This window comes from Eschrichtius robustus, chromosome 4, assembly GCF_028021215.1.
Source record: "Eschrichtius robustus isolate mEscRob2 chromosome 4, mEscRob2.pri, whole genome shotgun sequence".
NCBI classification, from domain to species: domain Eukaryota; kingdom Metazoa; phylum Chordata; class Mammalia; order Artiodactyla; family Eschrichtiidae; genus Eschrichtius; species Eschrichtius robustus.
In genome coordinates this window covers 74,235,068-74,245,734 of record NC_090827.1, presented here as the reverse complement: position 1 = coordinate 74,245,734, position 10,667 = coordinate 74,235,068, and the positions used below count along the sequence as shown (strand labels likewise).

The following is a 10,667-nucleotide window of genomic DNA, read 5'->3' as shown; positions in this document are numbered from 1 at the left end:
TCTTTATTGGGGTATAATTGCTTTACAATGGTGCGTTAGTTTCTGCTTTATAACAAAGTGAATCAGCTATACATCCACATATATCCCCATATCACCTCCCTCTTACGTCTCCGTCCCACCCTCCCTATCCCACCCCTCTAGGTGGTCACAAAGCACTGAGCTGATCTCCCTGTACTATGCAGCTGCTTCCCACTAGCAATCTATTTTACATTTGGTAGTGTATATATGTCCATGCCACTCTCTCACTTTGTCCCAGCTTACCCTTCCCCCTGCCTGTGTCCTCAAGTCCATTCTCTACATCTGCGTCTTTATTCCTGTTCTGCCCCTAGGTTCTTCAGAACATTTTTTTTTTCTTAGATTCCATATATATGTGTTAGCATACGGTATTTGTTTTTCTCTTTCTGACTTACTTCACTCTGTATGACAGACTCTAGGTCCATCCACCTCACTACAAATAACTCAATTTCATTTCTTTTTATGGCTGAGTAATATTCCATTGTATATATGTTCCACATCTTCTTTACCAATTCATCTGTCAATAGACACTTAGGTTACTTCCATATCCTGCCTATTGTAAATAGAGCTGCAATGAACATTGTGGTACATGACTCTTTTTGGAATTACGGTTTTCTCAGGGTATATGCCCAGTAGTGGGATTGCTGGGTCGTATGGTAGTTCTATTTTTAGTTTTTAAGGAACCTCCATAGTGTTCTCCATAGTGGCTGTATCAATTTCCATTCCCAACAGCAGTGCAAGACGGTTCCCTTTCTCCACACCCTCTCCAGCATTTATTGTTTGTAGATTTTTTGATGGTGGCCATTCTGACTGGTGTGAGGTGATACCTCACTGTAGTTTTGATTTGCATTTCTCTAATGATTAGTGATGCTGAGCGTCCTTTCATGTGCTTTTTGGCAATCTGTGTATCTTCTTTGGAGAAATGTGTGTTTAGGTCTTCTGCCCATTTTTGGATTGGGTTGTTTGTTTTTTTAATACTGAGCTGCATGAGCTGCTGGTAAATTTTGGGGATGAATTCTTTGTCAGTTGCTTTATTTGCAAATATTTTCTCCCATTCTGACGGTTGTCTTTTCAGCTTGTTTATGGTTTCCTTTGCTGTGCAAAAGCTTTTAAGTTTCAGTAGGTCCCATTTGTTTATTTTTGTTTTTATTTCCCTTTCTCTAGGAGGTGGGTCAAAAAGGATCTTGCTGTGATTTATGTCATAGAGTGTTCTGCCTATGTTTTCCTCTAAGAGTTTTATACTGTCTGACCTTACATTTAGGTCTTTAATCCATTTTGAGTTTATTTTTGTGTATGGTGTAAGGGAGTGTTCTAACTTCATTCTTTTACATGTAGCTGTCCAGTTTTCCCAGCACCACTCATTGAAGAGGCTGTCTTTTCTCCGTTGCATATTCATGCCTCCCTAAGAGGGTTATTCCCTCTATGCCTACCTTCTGGAGGGTTTTTAATCATAAATGGGTGTTGAATTTTTTCAAAAGCTTTTTCTGCATCTATTGAGATGATCGTATGGTTTTTCTCCTTCAATCTGTTAATGCGGTTTATCACATTGATTGATTTGCATATATTGAAGAATCCTTGCATTCCTGGGATAAACCCCACTTGATCATGGTGTATGATCCTTTTGATGTGCTGCTGGATTCTGTTTGCTAGTATTTTGTTGAGGATTTTTGCATCTATGTTCATCAGTGATATTGGCCTGTAGTTTTCTTTCTTTGTGACATCTTTGTCTGGTTTTGGTATCAGGGTGATGGTGGCCTCGTAGAATGAGTTTGGGAGTGTTCCTCCCTCTGCTATAATTTGGAAGAGTTTGAGAAGGATAGGTGTTAGCTCTTCTTTAAATGTTTAATAGAATATGCCTGTGAAGCCATCTGGTCCTGGGCTTTTGTTTGTTGGAAGATTTTTAATCACAGTCTCAATTTCAGTGCTTGTGATTGGTCTGTTTATATTTTCTAGTTCTTCCTGATTCAGTATCAGAAGGTTGTGCTTTTCTAAGAATTTGTCCATTTCTTCCAGGTTTTCCATTTTATTGGCATATAGTTGCTTGTAGTAATCTCTCATGATCCTTTGTATTTCTGCAGTGTCAGTTGTTACTTCTCCTTTTTCATTTCCAATTCTATTGATTGAGTCTTCTCCCTTTTTTTCTTGATGGGTCTGGCTAATGGTTTATCAATTTTGTTTATCTTCTCAAAGAACCAGCTTTTAGTTTTATTGATCTTTGCTGTTGTTTCCTTCATTTCTTTTTCATTTATTTCTGATCTGATCTATATGATTTCTTTCCTTCTGCTAATTTTGGGTTATTTTGTTCTTATTTCTCTAATTGCTTTAGGTGTAAGGTTAGGTTGTTTATTTGAGATGTTTCTTGTTTCTTGAGGTCGGATTGTATTGCTATAAACTTCCCTCTTAGAAGTGCTTCTGCTGCATCCCATAGGTTTTGGGTCATCATGTTTTCATTGTCATATGTTTCTAGGTATTTTTGATTTCCTCTTTGATTTCTTCAGTGATCTCTTGGTTATTTAGTAGTGTACTGTTTAGCCTCCATGTGTTTGTATTTTTTACAGATTTTTTTTTCCTGTAATTGATATCTAGTTTCATAGTGTTGTGGTCAGAAAAGATACTTGATATGATTTCAATTTTCCCAAATGTACCAAGGTTTGATTTGTGGCCCAAGATATGATCTTTCCTGGAGAATGTTCTATGAGCACTTGAGAAGAAAGTATATTCTGTTGTTTTTGGTGGAATGTCCTATAAATATCAATTAAGTCCATCTTGTTTAATGCATCATTTAAAGCTTGTGTTCCCTTAGTTATTTTCATTTTGGATGATCTGTCCATTGGCGAAAGTGGGGTGTTAAAGTCTGCTACTATGATTGTGTTACTGTCAATTTCCCCTTTTATGGCTGTTAGCATTTGCCTTATGTATTGAGGTGCTCCTATGTTGGGTGCATAAATATTTACAATTGTTATATCTTCTTCTTGGATTGATCCCTTGATCATTATGTAGTGTCCTTTTTCTCTTGTAATAGTCTTTATTTTAACGTCTATTTTGTCTGATATGAGAATTGCTACTCCAGCTTTCTTTTGATGTCCTTTTGCATGGAATATCTTTTTCCATCCCCTTACTTTCAGTCTGTATGTGTCCCTAGGTATGAAGTGGGTCTCTTGTAGACAACATATATATGGGTCTTTTTTTTAATCCATGTAGCCAGTCTGTGTCTTTTGGTTGGAGCAGTTAATCCATTTACATTTAAGGTAATTATCAGTATGTATGTTCCTATTACCATTTTCTTAATTGTTTTGGGTTTCTTATTGTAGATCTTTTCCTTCTCTTGTGTTTCCTGCCTAGAAAATTTCCTTTAGCATTTGTTGTAAAGCTGGTTTGGTGGTGCTGAATTCTCTTAGCTTTTGCTTTTCTCTAAAGGTTTTAGTTTCTCCGTCGAATCTGAATGAGATCCTTGCTGGGTAGAGTAATCTTGGTTCTTGGTTGTAGCTTTTTCCCTTTCATCACTTTAAATAGGTCCTTCCACTCCCTTCTGGCTTGCGGAGCTTCTGCTGAAAGATCAGCTGTTAACCTTATGGGGATTCCCTTGTTTGTAATTTTTTGCTTTTCCCTTGCTGCTTTTAATATTTATTTATTTATTTTTTAAATTTTTGATAGTTTGATTAATATGTGTCTTGGCGTGTTTCTCCTTGGATTTATCCTGTATGGGACTCTCTGAGCTTCCTTGACTTGATTGACTATTTCCTTTCCCATATTAGGGAAAGTTTTGAACTATAACCTCTTCAAATATTTTCTCAGTCCCTTTCTTTTTCTCTTCTTCTTCTGGGACCCCTATAATTCAAATGTTGATGCATTTAATGTTCCAGAGGTCTCTGAGACTGTCCTCAATTCTTTTCATTCTTTTTTCTTTATTCTGCCTGCAGTAGTTATTTCCACTATTTTATCTTCCGGGTCACTTTTCCGTTCTTCTGCCACAGTTATTCTGCTAGAGGTCTCTGAGACTGTCCTCAATTCTTTTCATTCTTTTTTCTTTATTCTGCCTGCAGTAGTTATTTCCACTATTTTATCTTCCAGGTCACTTTTCCGTTCTTCTGCCACAGTTATTCTGCTATTGATTCCTTGTAGAGAATTTTTATTTCATTTGTTGTGTTGTTCATCATTGTCTGTTTGCTCTTTAGTTCTTCTAGGTCCTTGTTAAACGTTTCTTGTATTTTCTCCATGCTACTTCCACGATTTTGGATCATCTTTCCTATCATTACTCAGAATTCTTCTTCAGGTAGACTGCCTATTTCCTCTTCATTTTTTAGGTCTGGTGAGTTTTTACCTTGCTCCTTCATTTGCTGTGTGTTCCTCTGTCTTCTCATTTTGCTTAACTTACTATGTTTGTGGTCTCCTTTTCACAGGCTGTAGGTTTGTAGTTCCCATTGTTTTTGGTATCTGTCCCCAGTGGCTAAGGTTGGTTCAGTGGGTTGTGTAGGCTTCCTGGTGGAGGGGACTGGTGCCCGTGTTCTGGTGGATGAGGCTGAATCTTTTCTTTCTGGTGGGCAGGACCGCATCTGGTGGTGTGTTTTGTGGTGTCTGTCACCTTACTATGATTTTAGGCAGCCTTTGTGCTAATGGGTGGGCTTGTGTTCCTGTCTTGCTAGTTGCATAGGGTGTTCAGCACTGTAGCTTGCTTGTCATTGAGTGGAGCTGGTGTTAGCGTTGAGATGGAGATCTCTGGGTGAGCTTTCACCATTTGATATCATGGGGAACCGGGAGATCTCTGGCGAACCAATGTCCTGAACTCGGCTCTCCCACCTCAGAGGCACAGGCCTGACACCTGGCCAGAGCATGAAGACCCTGTCAGCCACACAGCTCAGAAGAAAAAGGGGAAAAAAGGAAGAATAAAATAAAATAGTTATTAAAATAAAAAATAAAAGAAATAATTTTCAATAAAAAATTTAAAAGTAGTAAAAAAAAGAAAAAAACAAAAAGAAAGAAAGAAGAGAGCAACCCAACCAGAAAACAAATCCACCAATGATAACAAGTGCTAAAAGCTATACTTAAAAAAACAAACAAACTGAGAGACAGGACTCTAGGACAAATGGTAAAAGCAAAGCTGTACAGACAAAATCACACAAAGAAGCATACACATATACACTCACAGAAAGAGAAAAAGGAAAAAAAAAATATATATATATATCTAAATATAAAAAAAAAGGAGGAAGAGAGTAACCAAATTAATAAACAAATCTACCAATGATAATAAACGCTAAATACTAAACTAAGATAAACATAAAACCAGAAACAAATTAGATGCAGAAAGCAAACCCCAAGTTGCTCCCAAAATCCACCGCCTCAGTTTTGGGATGATTCGTTGTCTATTCAGGTATTCCACAGATGCAGGTACATCAGGTTGATTGTGGAGATTTAATCCGCTGCTCCTGAGGCTCCTGCAAGAAATTTCCCTTTCTCTTCTTTGTTCACACAGCTCCTGGGGTTCAGCTTTAGATTTGACCCCATCTCTGCATGTAGGTGACCTGAGGGTGTCTGTTCTTCACTCAGACAGGACGGGTTAAAGTAGCAGCTGATTAGGGAGCTCTGGCTCACTCATGCCGGGGGGAGGGAGGGGTACGGAATGTGGGGCGAGCCTGCGGCGACAGAGGCCGGCATGATGTTGCAACAGCCTGAGGTTTGCCGTGCGTTCTCCCAGGGAAGTTGTCCCTGGATCACGGGACCCTGGCAGTGGCGGGCTGCACAGGCTCCTGGGAGGGGAGGTGTGGATAGTGACCTGTGCTTGCACACAGGCTTCTTGGTGGCTGTAGCAGCAGCCTTAGCATTTCATGCCTGTCTCTGGGGTCCGTGCTGATAGCCACAGCTTGCACCCATCTCTAGAGCTCGTTTAGGCGGTGCTCTGAATCCCCTCCCCTCGTGCACCCTGAAACAATGGTGTCTTGCCCCTCTGGCAGTTCCAGACTTTTCCCCAGACTCCCTCCTAGCTAGCTGTCATGCTCTAGCCCCCGTCAGGCTGTGTTCACGCAGCCTACCCCAGTCTTCTCCCTGGGATCTGACCACCAAAGCTGGAACCTCAGGTCTCAGCCCCACCCGCCCTGATGGGGAAGCCGACAAGCCCCTCAGGCTGGTGAGTGCTGGTCGGCACTGACCCTCTGTGTGGGAATCTCTCCGCTTTGCCCTCTGCACCCCTGTTGCTGTGCTCTCCTCCGTGGCTCCGAAGTTTCCCCCTGCCCACCTCCCGTATCCACCAGTGAAGAGGCTTCCTAGAGTGTGGACCCTTTTCCTCCTTCAAAGCTCCCTCCCTGAGGGGCAGGTCCCATCCCTATTCTTTTGTCTTTTTTTTTTCTTTTTTCTTTTGCCCTACCCATGTACATGGGTTGTTTCTTACCTTCTGGGAAGTGTGAGGTCTTCTGCCAGCATTCAGTTGGTGTCCTGTAGGTGTTGTTCCACATGTAGATGTATCTCTGATGTATTTGTGGGGAGAAAGGTGATCTCCACGTCTTACTCCTCCGCCATCTTGTTGGTCTCCCCATGTTCTTTCTTTGTATGACCCTTCTCCTTTTCCAGTTTTACCTGTCAACAGTCTCCTTCAAATACAGCCTCTACTTTAACGCCACTGATGATCTTTTACAAATCAGAAAAGCTCTTTGTTTTCTGTGTCTGTGTAAATAGATTCAGCTGCCTATAATGGTTGCCTCTTTTCTGATTCATAAAATCCTATTTATCTCTCAAGGTCCAGCTCAAACGTCCCTTCTAACTTTAAGGCTTCCATTGCTCCATCTAACAAAATTAATTACTCTTTCCTTGGCATTCACAAAGCATGCTGTACTTATCTCTATTCTGTACTACATTGTGTTTCAATATTTAATTTTATATATAGTAGGGCCAGTACTGTTTGCACATCTGTCTTTCTCCGCCCAGTGAGTGAGTTCTCAGATAAAGGACAATATTTTGTTATTTCTTTTTATCTTCCCCAGAACCTAGGACAATGCCTGAGTTTCCATTGGTTCTTAATGAATGCTGCCTGTATGGATAAATAAATAAAAATGTATCCCTTGAAATATCTTGAGATTTGTCTTAGAGGGGGTATAATCTTATCAAATGGTAGGAAGTGGTGTATACTACATTATAAGATATTATCAAGTTTCAGAATTTTGAAAAGACCACTGCTTTCTGAGTAACATATTTTAATTTGAGTGTTTGAGTTTTGATGAAGAAATGCCTTATGCAACTTCTGGAACTAGAGAGAAATTTTGGATTTCTTAGGCAATTTATTTTATCATTTCGCTTGGCTTGAAGCAAACAATAAATTTTGAAATTCCTATTCTTGCCATTTTTGCATGCCCTTGAAAAATGGTTATGGGAGATTAAATAAATTACACAAATGGTATTTTATCAACTTTTTCCTTTTAAAATCATATCCTGAGATAGAGTTCCAAAAGTTCATGTTTCCTGACTTCTCAGCTGCCATAAAGTTGGACATAGCTCTTTAATTTAAAGGATTAAATTGGTTTTAACTGAAAGAGTAGAGCTTGGTTTTCTTTCACAGATTGCAGTGGGAACATGAGTGCTGCAAAGCTATTAGACCTCTCATATGAAACATTTCAAATAATTTGGAATATCTCAAACAATGACATTCAATATCTCCCAAGCATGGTCATCCAGAATATTAAAGCTAGAAGACCAGGTTATTTAATGATTTAGTACCTTTTTAGATATTCCAGTAGCACCAATTTAATAAATCATAACCTCATCTGGAATAACATTTGATTCAGTAATATTTTTAAAATGTCTAATTAGCACAGAATATGTATGGCAAAAATGTAGCAAGCCCAAACATAAGACAACAAAACTCAAGCAATAGAAAAGAAATCATTAAAGATGCAACAGGTGAAATTGACCAGTGATTTTTCTTATGATCATATAAATATTAAAAACATCTTTTAGAAAAGAAGCCCATTGAAAATAAGATTTTATAGCAATTTGAAATGTGAAATTTCTATCTTTGACATGTTACTGATTTGCAGTGCCATTTATATAATCAACAAGAGAACTGAAATAAGATTGATTTTTCCTTCATTCAGTATGAAGTACAAATTTTACATTTTATCCAAACTTATTGCTACTGCCAGCATGGTAAAAAGTTCTATATGCAAATTACCTTTAAATTGGGATACATACATTTTTATTTTTAATTTTACTTCAAAGTTGTTGGAAGCAGTTTCATTAAAGGCAAAAAAACACAGCTAATTTTCTTTTAAAAAACAACAACATAAGCTGCTCCTTTGATTTCTTTCTACATTAAAAAAAAATGCTGTCTGAATATACTTCAAATATCATGAGGCAAACATTCTTTAATGAAATGTTGATTTTTCACATCATTAACCAATTGGTTTTATTCTTTTTCTTCCCGTCTTATTTTGCGAACATCTGAAATTATCTTTTTTTTAATAGTCCATTATGGACTATACTTTAGCTTTCTAAGTACACAGGGAACCTATATTTTCCCACACAACTATAACAAAAATTCATTATTTTTCTAGTGATTTTAACTTATGCTCTTGACTCATCAGAAGGAATGCCAATTTTTCCTAAGGGAAGACTGTGTTTTAACTATTTCTTAAGTATTTCACATTTTCTAACTAGTTCAGGGTCAGATTCATTAAATCTTAAGTAAATTCATCTGAAAGTTTGGTTTTTCATTCTTAATGCACTGTTTTCCAACATTCTCTATTCTGTTACATCTTCCTAAGAGTAACTGGGACCGTTTAGAGTACTGGAGATAAACTGGTGAGGGAAAATCAAGCAGAAGAACCATGATGTAAAGTGTAGCAGCGTGGACTTATTTCATTTTGTCCCTAAACAGAGGGTAAATGTGTGAAGGTAACTGCACTTTCAGCAATTAAAAAAGTTACATAAAAATAATTTTCACTTACTGGGACATGCTTCAGAATAGATTTCTCATTTGATTGCATAACCCGTTTCTGAGCTTCTTAAAGCAATCTGATTAATGTTAAAGACAAAATTAAAAACCATTTTTAGTCTTTTTCTTCCTTCAATACCTAGAAAAGAGGAAAATTTATGACTGTAGTTTAATTTTATTGCTACTGAACCTTTCTTGAAAATGAACTGGCAGATGCCATTACTAGGTTAATTGATTTAATAATGTTCCTGTGAATAAGCTAGCACTTCTGACTTGAATTGCTTCCTCAATTGATTGGTACTCTACAATAGAATTCTATAAAATGTATAGAAGGAGCAACAAGGAACTCAGCTCTGGATTTTTCGGTTAATTCATTAGCATTTAGAAGTCTAAGAAATCATTGCATTTTCAATTTGCTAAGTACATGGCATTTGTTACTAATAATTAGGCACAAGCATTGCTTTTACATAGGCTCTTTAAAATGCAGTCTTGTAAAAATCACACTAGAAAAAAAAGTGTGTTTATAACCTAGTGGTGTGTTTATTTTTCAAATGCCAGCAAGTAGCACCTTCTAGGGATTTACAAGATGGAAGAAATCAAGATCAGTTAAGGCAACCTGCAGGGCAGGCTTGGTTCCGGAAAAAGAGGAGGAAAGGGGAGTGTCACAGAGAAACTACAAGACAGAAGCTGCCACCTGAGGCAGGAGTCAGGGGGTTGGGGGACATATCCAGTAGAGCATTGGGTCAGCAGGCAAGCAGGCAGGCTGCTCCTTACCCTGTGAGTTTCTGAGCCTTGGAACATTGAGAGACTTTGTGGGGGAATGTGGAGGGTGTAGGTGCCTGGCTCCAGTTGCAGCTGGGGTGGGGGACAGGATGATGAGGAAGTCCCCACCCCAGAGATCTTCAGTCACTGAGAGACAAGCTTGGGAGAGAGGGCGATACCACTCAGGGTTGAGGGAAGGGCACTTAGATGAAGTAGGCAAGGGACAGGTATGGTGGCATCAATAGCTGTGGTGAGGGTGCAAGCCACAGAGGGAACAGTGGGGTTACAAGAGGCCGGGCCTGGGGATGGTTGACTCAGACCTTTGGATAGGCCTCTGAGGCCCGCCGTGATGCGGGCACCAGGCCCAGGATGACCATGACCTCCTTACAGCACTGGCAGCTCACGATGACCCAGAAGGCCATCTGTGCCCATAGTTTGTCCCTCTGGTACAGAGTTTCCCACCCAACTACCCAATCTTTGCCCAGGGCCCACAGGAAAATCCTACATTTGGGGTTCACCATGTTCTCTTCCATGTCCTTTACAAGCACTATAGTAATGTAATGCTATGTTTATATACTGTATATCTAATAGAGATTTTTAATTAATTAATTAATTAATTAATTTGCACCAGGCCTTAGTTGTGGCAGGTGGACTCCTTAGTTGTGGCAGGCAGGCTCCCTAGTTGCCCATGCAGGCTTCTTAGTTGTGTCATGTGAACTCTTAGTTGTGGCATGCATGTGGGATCTAGTTCCCAATCTTTAGACTTCTGGATCTTATATTTGTTTTGTAATGAGCACTACAAGTAAATAAAGCATGCTTTCTGGCATATATAAACACAAAGTAGCCATTTTTCCACCTTGTCTTTTAAGGCTTAGCTCAATTCCCCTTCTTTAAGATACTTCTCTCCTTAGGGAATTATTTCTCTTTTCTGTATTTTAATGGACTGTATGTATTTGTATTCACTTATCATGGT

General features: G+C 38.9%; 1 pseudogene; it reads right to left on the bottom strand.

Moving 5' to 3' along the window:
- Positions 1-9,047: 9,047 nt before the first annotated feature.
- LOC137763484 (speedy protein C-like) lies at positions 9,048-10,227 on the bottom strand (annotated as a pseudogene).
- Between the last annotated feature and the right edge of the window lie 440 nt (positions 10,228-10,667).